At 40.2% G+C, this 24,839-nt stretch overlaps 1 pseudogene; it reads right to left on the bottom strand.

The window, feature by feature from the left end:
- Positions 1–2,040: 2,040 nt before the first annotated feature.
- On the bottom strand, positions 2,041–2,864 carry LOC120437937 (annotated as a pseudogene).
- Between the last annotated feature and the right edge of the window lie 21,975 nt (positions 2,865–24,839).

Below are 24,839 nucleotides of genomic sequence, written 5' to 3'. Positions count from 1 at the left end.
AAGGCGCTTTATATTGTACAGTAGATCGCACAATAACACATACAGAGAAAAACCCAACAATCATATGACCACCTATGAGCAAGCACTTTGGCGACAGTGGGAAGGAAAAACTCCCTTTTAACAGGAAGAACCAGGCTCAGGGAGGGGCGGCCATCTGCTGCGACCGGTTGGGGGTGAGAGAAGGAAAACAGGATAAAGACATGCTGTGGAAGAGAGACAGAGATTAATAACAGATATGATTCGATGCAGAGAGGTCTATTAACACATAGTGAGTGAGAAAGGTGACTGGAAAGGAAAAACTCAATGCATCATGGGAATCCCCGGCAGCCTACGTCTATTGCAGCATAACTAAGGGAGGATTCAGGGTCACCTGGTCCAGCCCTAACTATATGCTTTGAGCAGTTTTGTAGGAATGGGGTCTAAAAGACACGTTGATGGTTTGGATGAATTAATTATTGAAGTTAACTCAGAAAGATCAATTGGAGAAAAAGAGTCTAACTTAACATCGATGGTACTAAAAGTAGCTGTAGATAATATTACATCTGTGGGATGATTATTGGTAATTTTTTCTCTAATGATAAAAATTTTATTTGTGAAGAAGTTCATGAAGTCATTACTAGTTAACGTTAAAGGGATTGTTGGCTCAGTAGAGCTCTGACTTTTTGTCAGCCTGGCTACAGTGCTGAAGAGAAACCTGGGGTTGTTCTTATTTTCTTCAATCAGTGATGAATAGTAAGATGTTCTGGCTTTGCGGAGGGCTTTTTTATAAAGCAGCAAACAATTTCTCCAGGCTAAATGATGATCCTGTAAATTTGTGACACGCCATTTCCTCTCCAGCTTACGAGTCATCTGCTTTAGGCTACGTGTTTGAGAATTATACCACGGAGTCAGGTACTTCGGATTTGAGGCCTTAGTTTTCACAGGAGCTACAGCATCCAGAGTCGTACGTAGTGAGGAGGTAAAATTATTAACAAGATAATCGACCTCTGTTGGAGTAGCGTTCAGATAGCTGCTCTGCTCTGTGTTGGTACAGGCCATTGAAGATGATAACAGTGGGTGGATTATATTCTTAAACTTAGTTACAGCACTTTCAGAAAGACATCTACTGTGATAAAGTCTACTCTCCACTGCTGTGTAATCAATTATTGTAAATGTAAATGTTATCAGGAAATGATCAGACAGGAGAGGGTTTTCAGGAAACACTGTTAAATGTTCAGTTTCTATGCCATATGTTAAAACAAGATCTAGAGTGTGATTAAAGTGGTGGGTGGGTTCTTTTACGTTTTGAGAGAAGCCAATTGAGTCTAATAACAGATTAAATGCGATGTTGAGGCTGTCATTTTTAGCATCTACATGGATGTTAAAATCACCCACAATAATTATTTTATCTGAGCTGAGCACTAAATCAGATAAAAAGTCTGAGAAATCAGAGAGAAACTCTGTGTAAGGCCCAGGTGGACGATAGATGATAACAAGTAAGACTGGTTTCTGAGTTTTACAGCTGGGGTGGACGAGGCTAAGCATCAGGCTTTCAAATGAATTAAAAGTCTGTCTTGGTCTTTGGTTGATTAATAGGCTGGTGTGAAAAATTGCTGCCACACCGCCCCCTCCGCCTGTGCTTCAGGGTTTCTGGTAGTTAGAATGACTCGGGGGTGTTGATTCATTTAAACTAACATAATCATCCGGCTGCAACCAGGTTTCTGTAAGGCAGAGTAAATCGATTTGTTGATCAATTATTAAGTCATGTACTAACAGAGACTTGGAGGAGAGAGACCTAATATTTAATAATCCACATTTCACTGTTTTACTCTTTGGTTCAGATGTGGATACTGTATTGTTCTTTCTTTGTGATTTTTTATGTTTAAATTGTTTATTACTGGTTTTTAGTTTGTTTTTTGTCTGTTTGGGAGCTGACACAGTCTCTATGGAGATGGGTTTTTGGGGGGGTAGCAGGAGGAGAGAAGCTGCAGAGAGGCGTGTAAGACTGCAACTCTGCTTCCTGGTCCCAACTCTAGATAGTCATATTTTGGGGGGTTTAATAAATTTGTCCATATTTCTAGAAATGAGAGCTGCTCCATCCAAAGTGGGATGGATGCCGTCTCTCCTAACAGGACCAGGTTTCCTCCAGAAGGTTTGCCAATTATCTATGAAGCCCACATCGTTTCTGGGACACCACTCAGACAGCCAGCAATTTAAGGAGAACATGCGGCTAAACATGTCACTCCTGGTCTGATTGGGAGGGACCAGAGAAAACTACAGAGTCCGACATTGTTTTGGCAAAGTTGCACACCGATTCAATATTGATTTTAGTGACCTCCAATTGGCGTAACCGGGTGTCATTACTGCTGACATGAATTATGATCTTACTGTATTTACGTTTACCGTTAGCCAGCAGTTTTAAATTTCCTTCAATGTCGCCTGCTCTGGCCCCTGGAAGACAATTGACTATGGTTGCCGGTGTCTGTAGCTTCACATGTCTGAGAACAGAATCACCAATTACCAGAGTTTGACCCCCGGCGGGTGTGTCGCCGAGTGGGGAAAAAACAGTTAGACACATGAACAGGTTGGTGGTGTACCTGGGGCTTCTGTTTAAGACTATGCTTCCTCCTCACCGTCACCCAGCCGCCCTCTTTCCCCAGCTGCTTGGGGTCTGCCGGGGAACAGCTAGCAGGGCCTACGCTATCTTTGGCTGCACCAGCTACAGGGGCCTGGCTAGCTACGGGTGAATAAATTGTGCGAAGCCGAGTCTCCAATTCAGTAATCCTGGTCTCCAGAGCTGCAAATATGCTACACTTGTTACAGGTATCATTACTGCTAAAGGAGGCCGAGGAGTAGCTAAACATCTGACACAATGAGCAAGAAAGTGCAGGAGGGACAGGTGAAGTAGCCATGGTGCTAACGAGTCGGCTACGAGCTAAGCTAAGCTAGCGAAACAGTACAGAGACAGTGAGTGAATACTTTGGCTATAAATTAGGTAGTGAGTACACAGAAAGGGTGCTTCAGATGAAGCACGTGAAGATTATACTATGAAAAAGGAATGTATCTAAAAGATTTTAATTAAATTGCTAAGCAGATAAACTACTCAGAAACACCACTGTGTTTGAGCAGGAACAGGAAGTGATACTCTACCACAAAGTGAGCGAACACCAAGTGACAGCGCCAAAGATCTGAACCACTTTAAAAAGGATCAGAATGAGTCCAGAAGATCAGGTGAGAGTCTGTGTGAGACCTCGTGGTCTCCTGGTCAGCAGAGGTGAGGACCTGCAGAGCAGGAAGCAGTCTGATCCAGACTCTTCATGCTGTCCTTTAACAACAACTCACATTTATTCATGAGAACAGAAGAAGGAACAGAGGAGAATAAAGTGTGAATAACTGGTTAATATGTCCAGTGTGACACACTCAGACATAAAGATGTTCAGTGAAGCGTTTCTCTGCTGACAGTTGATGATTGAGGCGTCACAGAAACTGATGGAACTGAACAGGAAGTGACACATTTTAACTTTGCATCAAACAAATATGATCTGAATTCATGTCTAATCATGTGTGAGGTCTTTTTACAGCTGTGTTAAATAAAATTTTGTTACTGTTGATGCTTTACAGAGATCAGCTGTGCTGTAAACTGAAACTATGCTGCGTGCAGTTTCCAGCTTTTCTAGTTTAAACATGTAAAGAATGTTTTGTATTTTGTTTTAAACTCCATTGCAGTTTCTTTCACACCTCAAACCTTCAGTAAACAATTACACAAATATCTGCCTGAAACATCAGCATCTGATCTTTGGGAAGCAGGAAAAGAAAAAAAGAAAACACAAATATTGATGAATTAGAAAAATCATCAAATCCTTAGAAAAACCTACGTGTCCCTCCAGGAACAGGAAATACTGGACAAAATATGCAAATCACAACTAGAATTAAATGAAATTAAAAAAAAAAAAAACAACTAAATTCTTAATACAAAGACTTCGCTTGGAAAATTTTGAACGCAGTCCAGTTGATTTCTAGCTAACCAGTTAAAAATAAATAAATAAAAAACAACTATGTGCTGTTAAAGACTTATCTGGGAACACAGTTTATGACCTTAAAAAAATAAACAACATTTTTAGTGATTTCTACACTCAAAAAACAGATTCAGGTCCTTCTTTCAAAGAACACATACAAATTTTGCTAGTTGTTCATAAATGTAATTAAAAAATACCAAATTAATTTGATTTTCTTTGTGTAAACCTAAAATTATTCTAAACCAGCAGAGGCTGATTCTGAACACAAAATGAATGAGTTTGTTGGGGCACTGGCGGTAGGGGGAGTACATTTTTGCACTTGCGCATTTGTAAACTCAAAGAAAAAAATTCAAGCCCCTCTTTAAGCTTAAACATTTTTTTTAATCTCACTCGACGCAAATGTAGCACTCCAGCGTTACTGCAATTATTATTCGTGTGGTGAACCTAAATTATTTTCTCTTAAAGCAGTCTTTGTTACAAGAACACAAAGTTATTGAGTTACACAACAGTCCGCCCTCTTCAAAAATTTTGCGCTCTTTCAGGATCACCTAAATGAATGCAGCTGCTCTTGGCCTCTCTGTACTTTTTGGATAAAACTACACCTTCAGGTAAGGTAACATATTATTTTTGTCATATATCCAATTGTGTATTTCTTTATGAGCTGAATGTATGGCAATGCTATTTATCATAGAAGCTTGCAACAGTTGTTTTTTGAACTTTTGGTAGTGCTACCATTCTCTTCTCTGCTTGAATACTAATTTTTTGACAATATAGACAGGTCTTTTCAAAAGTGCCTTGTTTTAGAGGAGAAATTGTGTAGCTGTCCACACGTACACGGGTATTTTTGAAAACGGAGATTTTCCGTTTTCGTATTAAAAAATAATCCCGTCCACACGTAAACGCAAAAATGAAGGAAAACGCTGCTAGGAACATTCCAAAGCAACAGGTGGCAATATATTCCTAAACTCAGCTACAAACAGTTTAGGTCTTGACAAACTTCACTGATGGTTCAAATGTTTACCAACTTTCAGTGTGTTGATTCAGCAGTCTGTATTTAAACTTCTAGTTTACTATATTTATGTATGTTTTATTTCCAGGTGAATGCAGAGTTCCTGCGGATCACTACAAAACCCCTTCAGGCGAAGTTCTTGGCTCAGCTGGATAATTTAACAGACAAGCTGATGCAGATTTTTGAGGGGAGCAAAGGGCCAAAAGATCAAGGCTATCATGGCGATCAGTAGTTTGGTCAGTACTAATGATAAACCCATCAATTAAATGCAATCAATGAATTACATTTTTTCACCCTTTTTTTCACCCTTGCATTAGTGTGATGACATCGACATAAAGAGGGAGCATACTCTTAAAAGCCTGGTGATCTACTTTAATGAAGCTCCAGACCTACTGTTCAAGGAGTATCTGGTACGCTTATCACACTTTATTTTCTAGCTTCAATTTGAGTTAGGTTCATCGCACGCAAAATGCTCATATATTCAAATACGACAATATAATTGTGAAATATGTATTATTCTTAATAGTCATTGTTGAAACTTGTACTGAGAGCACCTTTTAAGGGGACAGATTCAGCAAAAATTCAATTGTTCATTTTTTTGGTGCTGCCATGTAGGTATCTACTGCCTCTATAAACACGGTAAATGTGAAGAAAACATTCATCCATTTTCTGTCAGTGTTTATATAGCGGTATATCACAACAACAGTCATCTCAAGGCACTTCATAAAGTAAACACTCCAATGAAGTTCAGTTAATTATGCCAATTACTAAAAAGTCTTCTATATAAGGAACCCAGCAGATTGCATCGAGACACTGACTAGTGTCACTGGCGTTACAGCAATCTTCTGGTTCGGAATAATGTGCCTAAAACAAGCTGTTTCAAAAGGTTCCCAATTGTCATGAAATAAGGAAATTGACCCAGCCCACACACACACACGCACCTACACCTATAGACACTTGAGGAGCTGCTCCTCTATTTCAAGCCCCTCCCAAGGGGAGGTACATAATACCTAAACCCAAACTATTGATAGAAAACAGATTGATAGGTTTTTTTCATGTTTGGAGTGTTTATAGAGGCAGTAGAGACCCATATTTCAGTACAAAAGGACACAAAGCTGAGTTTTGCATAATATTTCCCTTTCCAAGTGACAGAGCCCTTAAACCTGAAACATCCTGTTTTCAGACCTCCTCCACTGAGTATGAATGGTTGAGATCCACTGCAGCAACTGTCATGGGTATTTACACCATCAGAAGAGAAGGCGTTCAGGAGCCAGAGGATGTTGGAGTTGTCATTGAAGGTCCTACAGTTATGAACAACCTCGGTAGTGTCATCATGGCATTCATCGTCCTCTTTGGACTGATTTATGCACTTGATCTGAGCTATCCAAATGACCTCAAGTACACTTTCGAGTTTTGTCAGAAGATTTTAATGAATCTGGATGGACAAAGGCTCAGTACAAAGATGCAGCAAATGAAATTGAAGATGTTTGCTTAGGCAAACAAGACCCCAGCACAAAAGTTGATTTTGGCCTTTTTTTCTCTCTTTTGTTCAAACTGTGACCTTTTTTTTTTTCCTTTCTTTTTTTTTGAAAATGGAAGTTGTCTATTTTGTCTGCTGTTCTGTTGTGAGTGATGTAACCTTGAATCTATACTACTATAGATAGATAAAAGGACTGTGGGAATTTAGCTCAAAAAAAGTTTAATGGTTGTAACCAGCATCTTCTTTTTAATTGCTTTTGGGATTTTCAAACAGACAAAACAAATGTTGACAAGTTTGGTGTCTTCCAGTGTTTTAAAGTTGGTGTTCCTGTTCTTATAAGCTGGAAAAGTTTGAATGTAATTGGTTTTAGAGAAGTAAAGTTGAAAGGTTTTTTTTATTAAAATACCTCCCTTTGGTAACACAAAATGTTCTTAATGAAAACCTTGTATATATATATACATTATATATTTGTAATTAAGTATTTTGGGGTTGTTTAAAATGTTCAGTGACTGGCATAATATGGTGTGAATTGCAATGTTTAGTAGGTTATCATTGTGAATTTGCTGAAAACCTAACTGCAGGTGTCACTATAAATACAGGGAGTGCAGAATTATTAGGCAAGTTGTATTTTTGAGGAATAATTTTATTATTGAACAACAACCATGTTCTCAATGAACCCAAAAACTCATTAATATCAAAGCTGAATGTTTTTGGAAGTAGTTTTAGTTTGTTTTTAGTTTTAGCTATTTTAGGGGATATCTGTGTGTGCAGGTGACTATTACTGTGCATAATTATTAGGCAACTTAACAAAAACAAATATATACCCATTTCAATTATTTATTTTACCAGTGAAACCAATATAACATCTCCACATTCACAAATATACATTTCTGACATTCAAAAACAAAACAAAAACAAATCAACGACCAATATAGCCACCTTTCTTTGCAAGGACACTCAAAAGCCTGCCATCCATGGATTCTGTCAGTGTTTTGATCTGTTCACCATCAACATTGCGTGCAGCAGCAACCACAGCCTCCCAGACACTGTTCAGAGAGGTGTACTGTTTTCCCTCCTTGTAAATCTCACATTTGATGATGGACCACAGGTTCTCAATGGGGTTCAGATCAGGTGAACAAGGAGGCCATGTCATTAGTTTTTTTCTTCTTTTATACCCTTTCTTGCCAGCCACGCTGTGGAGTACTTGGACGCGTGTGATGGAGCATTGTCCTGCATGAAAATCATGTTTTTCTTGAAGGATGCAGACTTCTTCCTGTACCACTGCTTGAAGAAGGTGTCTTCCAGAAACTGGCAGTAGGACTGGGAGTTGAGCTTGACTCCATCCTCAACCCGAAAAGGCCCCACAAGCTCATCTTTGATGATACCAGCCCAAACCAGTACTCCACCTCCACCTTGCTGGCGTCTGAGTCGGACTGGAGCTCTCTGCCCTTTACCAGTCCAGCCACGGGCCCATCCATCTGGTCCATCAAGACTCACTCTCATTTCATCAGTCCATAAAACCTTAGAAAAATCAGTCTTGAGATATTTCTTGGCCCAGTCTTGACGTTTCAGCTTGTGTGTCTTGTTCAGTGGTGGTCGTCTTTCAGCCTTTCTTACCTTGGCCATGTCTCTGAGTATTGCACACCTTGTGCTTTTGGGCACTCCAGTGATGTTGCAGCTCTGAAATATGGCCAAACTGGTGTCAAGTGGCATCTTGGCAGCTGCACGCTTGACTTTTCTCAGTTCATGGGCAGTTATTTTGCGCCTTGGTTTTTCCACACGCTTCTTGCGACCCTGTTGACTATTTTGAATGAAACGCTTGATTGTTCGATGATCACGCTTCAGAAGCTTTGCAATTTTAAGACTGCTGCATCCTCTGCAAGATATCTCACTATTTTTGACTTTTCTGAGCCTGTCAAGTCCTTCTTTTGACCCATTTTGCCAAAGGAAAGGAAGTTGCCTAATAATTATGCACACCTGATATAGGGTGTTGATGTCATTAGACCACACCCCTTCTCATTACAGAGATGCACATCACCTAATATGCTTAATTGGTAGTAGGCTTTCGAGCCTATACAGCTTGGAGTAAGACAACATGCATGAAGAGGATGATGTGGACAAAATACTCATTTGCCTAATAATTCTGCACTCCCTGTATATATTCAATGATTCTTACGTGAAATCAGATTTTACAAATTCCAGTTTGTTTTCAGTCTTGCCTAGTAATACAAAGGTGTGTGCTATTCAGATTTGATATTTATTTCAAATGTAAGGCACTTTTTTGTGAGCACTTTGATTTTGTTAAGGTTAATTTGACCATGTGACATGTATGTTTATTCACAAAATATTCTGTTTCTGCTTTTAATTCAAGTGAATAAAACTGAGTTGAAAAAACAAATTTATTTTGTCATTATTTTAATAATTAAATTAGTTTTCTGGTAATTAAAATTATGATTTAGTTGAACTTAAAATAATCATTTCAATTCGAAAGAAAATCTAGCTCAAATGAATGACATTGTATTGAGTTGAACCAACCAAAACCTTTCACATCTTATTAATGTAATTTTTTCCTTTTAAATGTGTTTAAAAATTGTGTTCTACTGACTCAATTTAATTAAATTGTCATGATGTATGTAGATTTGGTTGAACCAAAATAAATGTATTACGTGGAAAACCTGCCATCAATCAAATTGAGTTCATCCAATGACTAATTTTTATGAGTGTATAAAACCCTATACACACCACAAATAAACCCATCTAAAAATGAAACTGATCCGTTTCTTGACAATATAACCCTTCCAAATTACTAGACAGCCAGGCAATGGCACTGGATTTGCCACTAACCAGTGATGGGAATAGCAGCGTTACAAGTAACGGCGTTATTAACTGTCTTGCGCGCTCCCGGCGGCAATCACTTTTACCCTACTCAGTTACTTTTTGAAGACGTAACTAGTAACTATAATTACTTTTTTAAATTAACTTGCCCAACTCTGCCACTAACACCAGGTGATCTCCAGGAGGCCCTGAAAAGTATGCCTAATAATAGGGCTCCGGGTCCAGACGGCTTTCCTGCATAAATCTGATTATAAACCCGATTATGCTTTTGGTTTATGTGGCCCAGGCCCATAGAAAACAGGTCTGGCCCAGATCTGGCACCAAGCTGGCACTTCTGGTGGTGTTTTGGCAGAGTGTATGTCAACCAGATGTGGGCCAGGTCTGGCAATGATGGCACTATTTATGTTTCTATTTTCCTATTTTAGTTAGAAGACCCAAATGCCATGTTGCAATACTATAATGCTATGGTAGCCAATGTTTCAAATTGTCAGATTAAGGTAGTTGTAAAATCAAGCTTCCTTCAGCTCAGGTAGTTGGCTAAAATAAAGCCAATTCTTTAATGGCAGCACTTTGACACAGTTATCCATGCCTTTGTTAGCACTCAGCTGGTTTACTGTAATGTACTTTATATATATATAGGGGTCAGTGCATCTTACATTACTCATCTACAGAGGGTGCAAAATGCTGCAGCTCGTCTTTAAACTGGCACTTGAACATTTGAGCACATTTCCCTAAACTTACAGGAGATCGTGCTTTTGCTGTAGAAGCTCCAAAACTGTGGAACAATCTGCCTTTAGAGATATGACAGGCTTCGTCTCTGGCTGTTTTTAAATCAGTACTAAAACCTATCTCTTCACCCAGGCCTTTGAAAACCTTGTGAGATGTTGGCTTTATTTTATTTTATATTATTTTATTTTATTTTAATTGTTTTAGTTGATTCTATGCGGTTTTATCATGTTTTTAATATAGGGCTGTTTTATGGCAGGAGGGGTTTTTGACGGTTTTTGGTGTTTAGTTCATGTTTGATGGTGAATAAAGTCAGAGGAAAATGCTAGAGCTCCTGTGTCGTCTGTCCACATGCCACACTATTTGTTAGGTCTGCACTAAAGTAGTCCTCGCTAACCCAGAGACTTCCTACCATGAACAAAGCTGAATCGGTTTTACTTGGCAAGGGAAGTTGGGCTTCACCCTTAACCTCACGCTCAGCCAACTCCAAAACTCCACTCCCCCCTTGCAGCCTGGTTACAAGATAAACATACTGTTGGAGTGATTTGTTATATGTTGTCATTGTTGTGCTTAAAATTGTAACCTTTGTCTGAACTGTTAGATTAGACATTTCTCTCCTCCTCCCTTACATGTAGATGTGGGGTGGAGGGGCCTGTTAGGTATAGCATTTAACTGCAGTTACATTCTTTGGTTACCTTATCTAATAAGGAATGTCACTTCCTCCCATTTAGGGGCTCGCCTATGTTTGTGTATGGTGAACCATTACAGTTAAGCCATATACGGGTGAGGGGAGATGACCGTTTGATAATTAGGGTTGTGGTCAAGCGGTTGTAAGGGTATAGCTAACACACACACACACACACACACACACACACACAGTGCTTTGGCTTTTATGACACCATATGGGCTTTACATGATTTACAAAAAGTAGACATGATGAGAAAGTGATTCTCATGTTCTCATGTTTTACAGATCAGAGATGGAGAAGGCCTTACCAGTGCAGCTGCTGGGCATCCTGGAGGATTTGGGAAAAGAGGATCTGGAATGTTTCCAGTGGTACCTGCAGAATGAACCTGGAGGTGATTTCACGACCATCAAAAAGTGCCAACTGGAAAATGCACACAGACGGCGAACAGTAGATGTGATGATGCAGGCATATTCAGACCGTGTGATGGAGGTGGCAAGGTCAATTTTAGAGAAGATGAATGAAGGTCAGTCAGAGAAAAAAGAAACAAACACTCAGTGCAGTATGCAGACACGACATCGTCACAATTTATTTTATGAATGTATTAAACTGTTTTAGTCTGACATTTAATTTTGTGTTTTTCTCATCAAATTCTTTTAGCACAAACGCTATATTTACATTATTTTGAAGTTTTTCATTTTTAAAGAGACCAGTTCATGATTCAAGGTGCACTTTCCTCCAACAGGAAATCCCTCAGCCCAGGAAGCTTCATCATCTCCATCAGAAGGTAAGAATTCATTTGTTTGTCTGTAGAGACATCAATATGACAGAAACACATAAAGCCTGAGCTTACCAATCACAGCTCTGATTGTTTCCATGTGGTATCTCTGTAGTCTAAGCATTGCGGTACGACTAAAGTCAGATGTTCAATGAATGAATGATTTATAACAGCTGTACATTAACTGCTGAGCGCTGTATAAACAGGGAGAGAAGAATAAATACTTAATACATCATGGGAATCCCCCAGCAGCCTACGTCTATTGTAGCATAACTAAGGGAGCATTCAGGGTTGCCTGATTCAGACCTAACTATATGCTTTAGCAAAAGGAAAGTTTGAAGCCTAATCTTGAAAGTAGAGATAGTGTCTGTCTCCTGAATCCAAACTGGAAGCTGGTTCCACAGAAGAGGGTCCTGAAAACAGAAGGCCCTGCCTCACATTCTACTTGTAAATACTCTAGGAACAACAAGTAAGCCTGCATTGTGAGAGTGAAGTGCCCTATTGGTGTGATATGGTACTATAAGGTCATTAAGATAAGATGGGGCCTGATTATTTAAGACCTTGCATGTGAGGAGCAGGATTTTGAATTCAATTCAAAATTCGATTCAACAGGAAGCCAATGAAGGAAGCCAAAACAGGAGAAATCTGCTCTCTCTTTCTAGTACCTGTCAGTACTCTTGCTGCAGCATTTTGGATTAACTGAAGGCTTTTCAGAGAGTTTTAGGACATCCTGATAATAATGAATTACAGTAGTCCAGCCTGGAAGTAATAAATGCATGAACTAGTTTTTCAGCGTCACTCTGAGACCGGATATTTCTAATTTTAGAGATGTTGACAGAAAGCAGCCCTGTATCAGTCTGTCTTACAGCTACTCTCTCAAGAATTTGAGATAAAAGCAGAGTTGGAGATCAGCCTATAATTACCTAAGTCAGCTGGGTGTAGAGATGGCTTTTGAAGTCAAGGTTTAATTACTGCCAGCTTGAAGGACCGAAGGCTTGAAGGTACATAGCCCATTAATACGCATAAGGTCATATATTTGCTCTAATGTTCAACATTTATTGGCAAAGAAATTCATGAAGTCATTACCAGTTAAATGGTAAATGGCCTGTATTTATATAGCGCTTTTACTAATCCCTAAGGACCCCAAAGCGCTTTACATATCCAGTCATTCACCCATTCACACACTGGTGATAGCAAGCTACATTGTAGCCACAGCCACCCTGGGGCGCACTGACAGAGGTGAGGCTGCCAGACACTGGCGCCACCGGGCCCTCTGACCACCACCAGTAGGCAACGGGTGAAGTGTCTTGCCCAAGGACACAACGACCGAAACTGTCCGAGCCGGGGCTCGAACCGGTAACCTTCCGATTACAAGGCGAACTCCCAACTCTTGAGCCACGATCGCCCCTTTCAGTTAAGGTGAAAGCCGTATGCACAAAGAAGCCATCACACACATGCATATGCCTGCTTTTCACAAACTGCTGTAGTTTCTTGCGGGTAACTGTAGCAGTGTGTTTAAAGCAGACACTCAAAAGTGCCCAAGTTCTACTTTGGCGGCTTATCTGCTGAGTTTGCATTTGTTTTGATAGAAATTTAATTCCATTAAAAACATCACAGCTGTGGCTTAGGGACAACTCTGCAAATGTTCTAGAGTAACTCATTCAGTGCCCTGCCTTTAACGTGATCACACATCTTTGTAGAGACCTGAAAATGGCTCTCTGACATTTCCATTCACCCTGGCTGCGTCTTTGCAAAGAATAGCAAAAAAATCTCCATCATATCCCCAAAAAATTTGAAACTGTAATTACAAAAAGTTCTGTTTTCAGTTTGTCATTATGGCTGAGTGTCAAGCTGCAACAAAAGAAGTGAAAGTGGATACACAGTCTCCAATTCTATGAATGTACCACATTTATTTATAATCACTGAATGAGTTCAAGAAGTGACTAAACACCTTGAGTCACAGAGAGTAAGACTGAGACAGGTTTATCTGAAGGATAAGCTTAGCTGACATACCCCAAAATTCTTTATAAATAAATGCCACACCTCCAATTGCCCACTGATTAACCAGAAAGTAGTTTACAATATGAAAAAAGACACTATGTAAAAGATTAATTACTAAATGATCAGACCCTTGTCACAAAATCCTTCTTTCACATGGGCTGAATGTCGGGGTTTTCTCTGTATTACTAAAGAGTCTTTACCTCACAATATATTTTTCTAATATATCCAATATATATTAGCCATCACATTGAGATGGCTGTTGCTGTGATTTAGTGTTAAATAAATAAAATTGATTAAAATAAGAACGTTTAGGATTTTTCAAAAATTTAAAAGAAAATTTTTTTTTCATTTTCCTTTTTTCTTTCATTCTATTATTTACATAAACTTTACAGGACTGCATTTTTTAAAATGAAATAAAATATATCTATATATTTTAGATAGACAGTACTCACAGATCCTACTTTTTATGTTAAGAAAGAACCATTAAAATTTCAGGCTTTTAGTTTTAATGGTCTGAGATATTATTGTTCAAACATTGCCTCGTTTCATTGTGAGGAAAAGACACGCTGGAATTCAGTGGACCATTTTTAAAAATAAAATCCTAAATATCTGATGAAATTTAAGCAAAAGGTTATCAAGAGGCAAATACATGAAGTTATTCGCACTATATAAACCGCAGCTGGCCAGTCATCATATCTCCTGTTTCAAATTCAGATGCTCTTCAGAATTGTCAGCCAAAGCACAAATCTGCTCTGAAGAAGAAGTTCCAGTTTGTGTTTGAGGGGATCGCTAAAGCAGGAAACCCAACCCTTCTGAATCAGATCTACACAGAGCTCTACATCACAGAGGAGGGACTGCAGAGGTCAATGATGAACATGAGGTCAGACAGATTGAAACAGCATCCAGGAAACCAGACAGACCAGAAACAACAATCAGACAAGAAGACATCTTTAAAGCCTCACCTGGAAGAGATGAAACAATCCGAACAGTGCTGACAAAGGGAGTGGCTGGCATTGGGAAAACAGTCTTAACACAGAAATACACCCTGGACTGGGCTGAAGACAAAGCCAACCAGGACATCCAGTTCATATTTCCATTCACTTTCAGAGAGCTGAATGTGCTGAACGAGGAAAAGTTCAGCTTGGTGGAACTTGTTCAACACTTCTTTACTGAAACCAAAGAAGCAGGAATCTGCAGCTTTGAAGACTTTCAGGTTGTGTTCATCTTTGATGGTCTGGATGAGTGTCGACTTCCTCTGGACTTCCACAAAACTACAATCCTAACTGACCCTAGAAAGTCCACCTCAGTGGATGTGCTGCTGATAAACCTCATCAGGGGAAACTGCTTCCCTCTGCTCACCTCTGGATAACCACACGACCTGCAGCAGCCAATCAGGTTCCTCCTGATTGTGTTGGCATGGTGACAGAGGTCAGAGGGTTCACTGACCCACAGAAGGAGGAGTACTTCAGGAAGAGATTCAGAGATGAGGAGCAGGCCAGCAGGATCATCTCCCACATCAAGACATCACGAAGCCTCCACATCATGTGCCACATCCCAGTCTTCTGCTGGATCACTGCTACAGTTCTGGAGGATGTGCTGGAAACCAGAGAGGGAGGACAGCTGCCCAAGACCCTGACTGAGATGTACATCCACTTCCTGGTGGTTCAGGCCAAAGTGAAGAAGGTCAAGTATGATGGAGGAGCGGAGACAGATCCACACTGGAGTCCAGAGAGCAGGAAGATGATTGAGTCTCTGGGAAAACTGGCTTTTGATCAGCTGCAGAAAGGAAACCTGATCTTCTATGAATCAGACCTGCCAGAGTGTGGCATCGATATCAGAGCAGCCTCAGTGTACTCAGGAGTGTTCACACAGATCTTTAAAGAGGAGAGAGGACTGTACCAGGACAAGGTGTTCTGCTTCATCCATCTGAGTGTTCAGGAGTTTCTGGCTGCTCTTCATGTCCATCGGACCTTCATCAACTGTGGACTCAATCTGCTGGATGAACAACAAACAACCTCCACGTGGTCTAAAATAATTAAAAAGAAAAAGAGTTTAAAATCTCTCCACAAGAGTGCTGCAAACAAGGCCTTACAAAGTCCAAATGGAAACCTGGACTTATTCCTTCGCTTCCTCCTGGGTCTTTCACTACAAACCAATCAGACTGCCCTACGAGGTCTGCTGACACAGACAGGAAGTAGCTCACAGACCAGTCAGAAAACAGTCCAGTATATCAAGAAGAAGCTCAGTGAGAGTCTGTCTGCAGAGAAAAGCATCAATCTGTTCCACTGTCTGAATGAACTGAATGATTGTTCTATAGTGGAGGAGATCCAACAGTCCCTGAGATCAGGAAGTCTCTCCACAGATGAACTGTCTCCTGCTCAGTGGTCAGCTCTGGTCTTCATCTTACTGTCATCAGAAAAAGATCTGGATGTGTTTGATCTGAAAAAATACTCTGCTTCAGAGGAGGCTCTTCTGAGGCTGCTGCCAGTGGTCAAAGCCTCCAACAAAGCTCTGTAAGTACATTTGTACTCATGTCTTTGCTTTTAATATCCAACTGTGTCAGTAATTTATTTCACCAGGCTTTCTGTCTTTGTATGAATTTATATCCTAAAGCTTTGGGATTTCTCTAGTAAAACTGTAACCTCTTTGATGGCTCAAGAACTCGGTGTACTCGAGACGCTGAGTCCACCATAAACTCTGATCATAACTGCTGTGGTTGTGTTATCAGTCTTTGTTGAAAAACTGGGACTGCATGTGCCTGATGTTGTAATACTTTATAATCACATCCATGGTCCTAGATACATTTCTACTGCAGAAGAAATGTATCTAGTCACACGTGCTGGTGAAACACTCTCTTTTCAATGCATGGTGGCTCAAAGCATTCGAATTTGAATTACTCAGTGAAATATTGCAGGCATAGAGACATCCTTAGTTACACTTTTTAAGCTTAGGTTTCTGGGCACTTCCCAGGATGTACTGGATATTACTTCTTCACCCACCTCTCTCCACTTTCCATGTGTTCATGCTCCACTGTCGAATTGAACTATTGACTATTAACTATTGACTGACTAACTATTGACTAAACTCTGCTTCGGTCTTCCACAGTTTGTTTTTGTTGGGCTGCCCTCTCCTCTCACTCCAAACTGGTTGCAGGAGATGGTTGTCGCTCTCTGAACCTGCTTTCCATCCAGTTTTTCTTTCACGCCGTTGTCAAAATGTTGGTACAGACTTTGGTGCAGCACCTCAGTTAATCTTCAATGTTAAATGAGCTGTTTTATCTACTTCCCCTTTGAGAACACCTTTCCTGGTCATTTCTGCTATAATTGTCATGGAATTTAATCTAGATTTTAAAAAGAACAAAACAAAAAAAAAACCCAAGTCAGACTTCATGTTATTTATTGGCAGCATAGTGCCTGTTTGTCAGCCTTTGTCAGCCTCAGGCAACATCTCCTAATCTAGATGATTTTTAAGGTTGTATCTTGGATGAAAAGTTAAAAATCAGCTTGGGTGGCCTGTATAATGATAGCTGTCGTTTATGATGGCCTTAATTGCACCACATTGATTTCCATGCAGGGTGGCAAGACAACCATTCAGTCTCACATTTTTTCCCCTTGTTTTTTTTTTAAATTTGTTTATTTGTTTTTACCTGACTTATAGTCATTCTCGTCATTGTCTTTAAATTAACTACCAGACTGCTGACTGCTGCTATATCTTACCTGGCTGAGCATGTGACACCTGTACTGAATGTTAGAATCGTGACTCCAGGGCCTGGGTTTGAGTCTGCCCAAGACCATTTCCTCAATTCAATTTTATTTATATAGCGCTAAATCACAACAACACTTGTCTCAAGGTGCTTTATATTGTACAGTAGATCCTACAATAACAGATACAGAGAAAAACCGAACAACCATATGACCACCTATGAGCAAGCACTTTAGCGACAGTGGGAAGGAAAACTCCCTTTAACAAGAAGAAACCTTCAGCAGAACCAGGCTCAGGGAGGGCGGGGCCATCTGCTGCGACCGGTTGGGGTGAAGAAGGAAAACAGGATAAAGACATGCTGTGGAAGAGAGACAGAGATTAATATCAGGTATGATTCAATGCAGAGAGGTCTATTAACACATAGTGAGTGAGAAAGGTGACTGGAAAGGAAAAACTCAGTGCATCATGGGAATCCCCCAGCCTACGTCTATTGCAGCATAACTAAGGGAGGATTCAGGGTCACCTGGTCAGGCCCTAGCTATATCATTTAGCAAAAAGGAAGGTTTTAAGCCTAATCTTAAAAGTAGAGATAGTGTCTGTCTCCCGAATCCAAACTGGAAGCTGGTTCCACAGAAGAGGGGCCTGAAAACTGAAGGCTCTCCCTCCCATTCTACTTTTAAATACTCTAGGAACAACAGGTAAGCCTGCAGTGCGAGAGCGAAGTGCTATAATAGGGTTATATGGTACTACAAGGTCATTAAGATAAGATGGGTGTCAAGGTCCTGGGTCGGTGACCCAGCGCTTTGAGTTTATTATTGTTATTTTCTAGTTTATTCTGATTTTGTATTAGTTCTTTGGGTTTGGTTGTCGTGTTTATTATCCCTACCTGTGTCTCCCTCTGTCCTCTGTTTGGGTCCCCGAGTTTTGTGTTGTAAAACAGTCTGTGTGTTTCCTGTTTTACTTTGTAGGTCTGTGTCTCGTTATGCCCATTACTTCCAGCTGTGTCCCCTCCTATGTGGCATTTCCTGATTACCTGGTGTGTGTATTTACAGTATCTGTCTGCCTGCGCTCCTCGTCGCGTCGTCTGTGTTTCTCTGCGTCAGTTAGTATTTCTCCGTGTCTCTCTCTGTTCCATCCCGTGTTCCAGGTTAACTAGTTTTTCCCAGTTTAGCTTTGTGCAGTCCTAGCCACCCTCATTTCTTTATATATTTCACCCTTTGTAAATAAAACCCTCACCTGCATCTAGCCGTTTCTTGCATCTTGGGTCCTCATTTAACTCCACCACACGACTGCTGCCCCAGCCGTGACAATGGGGCCTGATTGTTTAAGACCTTGTATGTGAGGAGCAGGATTTGGAATTCAATTCTGGATTTAAAAGAAGCTAATGAAGGGAAGCCAATACAGGCGAAATATGCCTGTGTGTCATTCTCCTCACTGCTCCCTCCCTTTCTGTCTTCTCTGACCTATACAGTGAAGACAAAAGCCCTCAAGTTGCAAAAACCCTTCCCTTCCTCATCTTCCAAATCATCTCTCTCATCTAAAATCACCAGTATTCTCTGAGTAGAGAATCTTTTCACATTCTTGAATGATAAGGATCCAAGTGGGTAAAGTTATGTATTTGTTTTGTTCTGCTTTGCAACTGGGCTAGAGTGTGAAAAACTCTCAGCTGCGAAAATTACATGCAGTTTGGAAGAAAAACATGGACTCAAGTGTTCGTTTCATCATCCTTCACAACTCATCCAGGTGTCACAAACGGCAGCAGAACAGTAAAAAGCATGTCTTACTGGATGGCTGCAAAACCAGAGTTTTACCTACCTTTGGTATTTCTTGACAGCATGAGTGTAATATTTACTGAACAGAGTCGTCTTCTGTGATCTTTGCTGCTGTGCATGTCCATGCTGTCCACTGCTATATTTCAGTATCAGGCTCTAAAAAGTACAAATGGATCTGAGCAGATTACATTTTCAATCATGAGTCAGAAATTATGTTTCTAATGGATTTACAGTTTGTTTTCATGTCTTCTAACCCAGACAGTGGAGCAGGTGGAGCTTATGAGGAGTAAGTACTGATATAGAAGAACAGTTGCGTTTTAATTAAGCTATTTAGTTAACCAATAATTGTTTTGCATGCTGGATTTAAAAAAAAAATGTTTCATTTGACTGATTTAATTAATTTGTTTGTTTATTTTTCCAGACTGAGTGGCTGTAACCTCTCAGAGAAAAGCTGTGATGCTCTATCCTCAGTTCTCAACTCCCAGTCCTCTTGTCTGAAAGAGCTGGACCTGACAAGTAATGACCTGCAGGATTCAGGAATGAAGTTTCTGTCTGCTGCACTGCAGAGTCCACATTGTACACTGGAAACTCTCAGGTCAGGATCCAAACATTCACACTGCTGATCATTCAAAGTCTGAATGATATTATTTTATAAACAACCAGGCTTTTTAGAATTGGTAAGTGACATTTTCTTTATCTTTGGATGGCTTAGGAGATTCTTCCTTACTGCCTGAAGATTTTTCACAGTCACACATTTCGTGTAATTGGTAAAACAGAGGTATTTTTCAGTTCATGTTTTCTGTGGTATGGTTAGTTTGACATACCGATGAGCAGGCCATTTGTTCCACAGCAGTCAACATAGCCAACAGGAGGCCTGCTCCTCTAAGTTGTTCTGTGTTACTGATTTCCAACTGATCCAGACAACACTGATGTGGGTTCTCTTGGTGCTGTTGATAGTGAGGACAGCCAGGCGGTCAGAGATGCATTGGAAGGCCAGAACGATATTCAAAGCTTGAGTATAAACCATAAAACCAACTTCTCATTTCTCACTCCCAGAGTGGCAAAGAATCAGTGTCCCATCAATCATGTCCCAGAATCATAGTGTCAGGTACACAAATACATCATTCAGATTTTGCTACAATCCAAATACTGAATTTGAGGAGTTTGTGAGCACTGATCACGTTGAGCTCTTTTTCCACATTGACTGGTTTGAATATTTATTGTGGCCACGTTTATCTGCATTTTTAGTATAAAGTTTCAGTCTATGGCAGTAATTCTCTTCTTACCAACACTGTGGGGTTCCCCAGTACTGACACATTGGATCCTCCCGATATGCTAGATGAGATGAGCTCGATGCAACATCCATGTGTCTCCAAAAGTTGAATCTGTTCATCTGGACGTAGCGTTTTGTGGGAGAAATGTTTCGTCACTCATCCAAGTGACTTCTTCAGTCTCAGCTGACTGCAGGTTTCCCCAAACCTTATAAACAGTACATTTGCATAATGACTGAAACCAGCCCACTGTCATTATTATGCAAATGGACTGTTTATAAGGTTTGGGGAAACCTGCAGTCAGCTGAGACTGAAGAAGTCACTTGATGAGTGATTTAAACGCTTTCTCCCACAAAACGCCACGCCCAGATGAACAGATTCAACTTTTGAGATTTACTTTCCTGGATGATTGAGAATGCATCAAGACAACATCCATGTGGTTTCTTGCCAAGTTTCCCCAGTTTCCTGCTCCTGGTCACTTCATTGGGGTGGTCGCTTTCCTCGTTTCATGCATGGGATGAATACCACATCTACAGGAGTGCAGAATTATTAGGCAAATGAGTATTTTGTCCACATCATCCTCTTCATGCATGTTGTCTTACTCCAAGCTGTATAGGCTCGAAAGCCTACTACCAATTAAGCATATTAGGTGATGTGCATCTCTGTAATGAGAAGGGGTGTGGTCTAATGACATCAACACCCTCTATCAGGTGTGCATAATTATTAGGCAACTTCCTTTCCTTTGGCAAAATGGGTCAAAAGAAGGACTTGACAGGCTCAGAAAAGTCAAAAATAGTGAGATATCTTGCAGAGGGATGCAGCAGTCTTAAAATTGCAAAGCTTCTGAAGCGTGATCATCGAACAATCAAGCGTTTCATTCAAAATAGTCAACAGGGTCGCAAGAAGCGTGTGGAAAAACCAAGGCGCAAAATAACTGCCCATGAACTGAGAAAAGTCAAGCGTGCAGCTGCCAAGATGCCACTTGACACCAGTTTGGCCATATTTCAGAGCTGCAACATCACTGGAGTGCCCAAAAGCACAAGGTGTGCAATACTCAGAGACATGGCCAAGGTAAGAAAGGCTGAAAGACGACCACCACTGAACAAGACACACAAGCTGAAACGTCAAGACTGGGCCAAGAAATATCTCAAGACTGATTTTTCTAAGGTTTTATGGACTGATGAAATGAGAGTGACTCTTGATGGACCAGATGGATGGGCCCGTGGCTGGATTGGTAAAGGGCAGAGAGCTCCAGTCCGACTCAGACGCCAGCAAGGTGGAGGTGGAGTACTGGTTTGGGCTGGTATCATCAAAGATGAGCTTGTGGGGCCTTTTCGGGTTGAGGATGGAGTCAAGCTCAACTCCCAGTCCTACTGCCAGTTTCTGGAAGACACCTTCTTCAAGCAGTGGTACAGGAAGAAGTCTGCATCCTTCAAGAAATACATGATTTTCATGCAGGACAATGCTCCATCACACGCGCGTCAAGTACTCCACAGCGTGGCTGGCAAGAAAAGGGTATAAAAGAAGAAAAACTAATGACATGGCCTCCTTGTTCACCTGATCTGAACCCCATTGAGAACCTGTGGTCCATCATCAAATGTGAGATTTACAAGGAGGGAAAACAGTACACCTCTCTGAACAGTGTCTGGGAGGCTGTGGTTGCTGCTGCACGCAATGTTGATGGTGAACAGATCAAAACACTGACAGAATCCATGGATGGCAGGCTCTTGAGTGTCCTTGCAAAGAAAGGTGGCTATATTGGTCACTGATTTGTTTTTGTTTTGTTTTTGAATGTCAGAAATGTATATTTGTGAATGTGGAGATGTTATATTGGTTTCACTGGTAAAAATAAATAATTGAAATGGGTATATATTTGTTTTTTGTTAAGTTGCCTAATAATTATGCACAGTAATAGTCACCTGCACACACAGATATCCCCCTAAAATAGCTAAAACAAAAAACAAACTAAAAACTACTTCCAAAAACATTCAGCTTTGATATTAATGAGTTTTTTGGGTTCATTGAGGACATGGTTGTTGTTCAATAATAAAATTATTCCTCAAAAATACAACTTGCCTAATAATTCTGCACTCCCTGTAAATGACATGGTATGGTGTCTACTGGGCATTAATTACAATGCATAATAAATGGTATTTAATAATCTCCATTTCCGCATTTCAGGAAACTTATAATTTCAATTTATTTCAATCATAATGTTTACCTGTGTAGAGAGATATTGGTTCATAGCTTGTTTTGTTTTTCATTTGTATTAAATTATCTGTAATTTTAGAGCACATATTTTTAGTCTGATTTCTGAAAATTACATTGGATACTGTGCTAAAATGTCTTTGCATCTGCAGCACTTCCATAAATGAAGGTTTCAGTTTCCTGTCTGTATTGTTTTTTACAGAGCTGTTTGTTCATATATCAGACTCTGATTTATGTTACTTTCTTCTTCAGAATTATTATTAAGAGGTCAGATTTAACATTGCTAGCTGAAAAAAGCAGAACAAAACAAAACTTGGCAGCTGTTGTTGTGTTCCAAGGGGATAAGTATTTAATATGTCCTAGAAGTTGTTACAAAAACAACATTGCTCAAAAAACAATGTATATATCAAGACATCAATTAAATAGAACAACATAAAGAGAGCGTAATAAATCCCAAATGTAAATATAAGAAAATAAGGAAACATTTTCTGTATCTGTCCTTGTAGCAGCAGAACTGAAACAGATAAAGGGCTTTCCTGTCTGCCCAGATACTGGTCCAGGTTATTCATTTATCATCATAGCCACTCCCCATGATGTTGCCCATTCAGTAAGTAACTATGGCTAATGACTAAATAGTTTTACATGGTTCAAAAGCTAAAAATAGTTTATTTCTGGAATTTGAACGTTTTGTTCACAGTCTATTATTATTATTATTGTTATTAATTAAGTGTGCCTATGCCAAGAGGCACACTTATTACTTTTCGTCGGATTTATTATTCTTATTCTTATTAAGTGTGCCTATGCCAAGAGGCACACTTATTACTATTCGTCGGATTTATTAAGTGTGCCTATGCCAAGAGGCACACTTATTACTATTCGTTGGATTTATTATTATTATTCCTCAGTTTCCGCCTGAAATTTTGCAGCATAACTCGCCCCGCAGTTTGGCACACTTATTACTATTCGCTGGATTTATTATTATTATTCCTCAGTTTCCGCCTGAAATTTTGCAGCGTAACTTGTCCCGCAGTTTTGAGACAAGCTTCATATATGTTACCTCATTTTGTGCGGCTGGATCTGGAATGGTGTGCTATGACTTTTGGTGTTTATTACTTTTATAGTTTTTTAAATATTAATATTTTAGTGAAAATTTTCCTGCGCTTATCTGCCGGAGAGTTTTGACACAAGGGTAACATATGTTAGATCAGTTTGTGCGGCTGGAGCTGAACTAGTATGGTATGACTTTTGGTGTTTATGACTTTTATAGTTTTTGAAATATTTAGATTTGAGTGCAAGTTTAGAAAGATTCTTCTTTTGGCTCCATAGAAACAGACTTCATTTGTGGTGTGTTGGCTCTCTCTAGTGGTATACCGGGAGTAGTACGGCCGAAAGGGTGTATTGCTTGGTGGAAAACTCCATATCCCACAATTCATAGCACACCTCAAACAATGGCGGACACCACTTCGGACACCACTTCGTTTTAAATGTCTTTTATTAGTGTTTCTAGGTCACAAAATAAACTTTTAAGATATTTTCAGCCGAGAATGTAGGTGTGTAAACTTCAAATATCTGCTCGTTTTATCAAGACATCCCATATTAGCAACAGTTCTCTTACGTGTTGCTGATAGCCGGCTAGCTAGCTAGCGCGGCTAGCGTAGCTAGCTAGCGCGGCTAGCAGCTCTTCGTTAAAAAGCACCTGGGCTTGGCTTACAGGAGGCGGCTGACACTCGTTTCATCACCCGATCGCTCGCCAAGAGTCTCTGCCTCAGCTGCACTTATTTTTCGTTTATATGGGCCGATGATGCTTGTCGATGTGGAAAAAATAACTGAGTTGTTTGGTGGTGGCTAACGCGGAGCTACAACAGAGGGCAGCTATCCACCGGTGTGTGACAGAAAGGACATGCGGGGAAAGAGATATACGAGGCGGCGAGGCGACCGCCGATCGACCGGTGGTGGTTAACGCGGAGCTCAATCGTGGATCAGGGAAACCGAAGGCAGGAGCGTGAGGTGAACTGAATTTCAGGTAAGAAGTTATGAACTGCACTCTATTTGGGTCAGATATATACCGAGTTTAGGTGTAGTTTATTTTCGTTGTGCTGACCTTTTACAATCGTACTGCGTGCTAGCTAGCACGACGGGAGTTTCTATACAGCAGTGTGCGCTAAGTTACTGACGTTGAACTTTATTTTATTCATAAGGGTTAGTTCGTGAGAGTTGCCGTACAAACGGAATCGCCCCACATTCAGAGAAAATATTACGATTTATTCTGTCGTTACGAAGCCTCCCCTGTCATTCTCTCACCTGTTGAAACTTCAATCATGAAACTGATCAACGATAGGCTTTTCGCTCTTGTTTATCTAAACAACAGCAGCACGTT

The sequence above is a fragment of the Oreochromis aureus genome, linkage group 3 (assembly GCF_013358895.1).
Source record: "Oreochromis aureus strain Israel breed Guangdong linkage group 3, ZZ_aureus, whole genome shotgun sequence".
NCBI classification, from domain to species: Eukaryota; Metazoa; Chordata; class Actinopteri; order Cichliformes; family Cichlidae; genus Oreochromis; species Oreochromis aureus.
The sequence above is the reverse complement of the archived record's forward strand: the minus strand, read 5'-3'. Positions and strand labels throughout refer to the sequence as shown.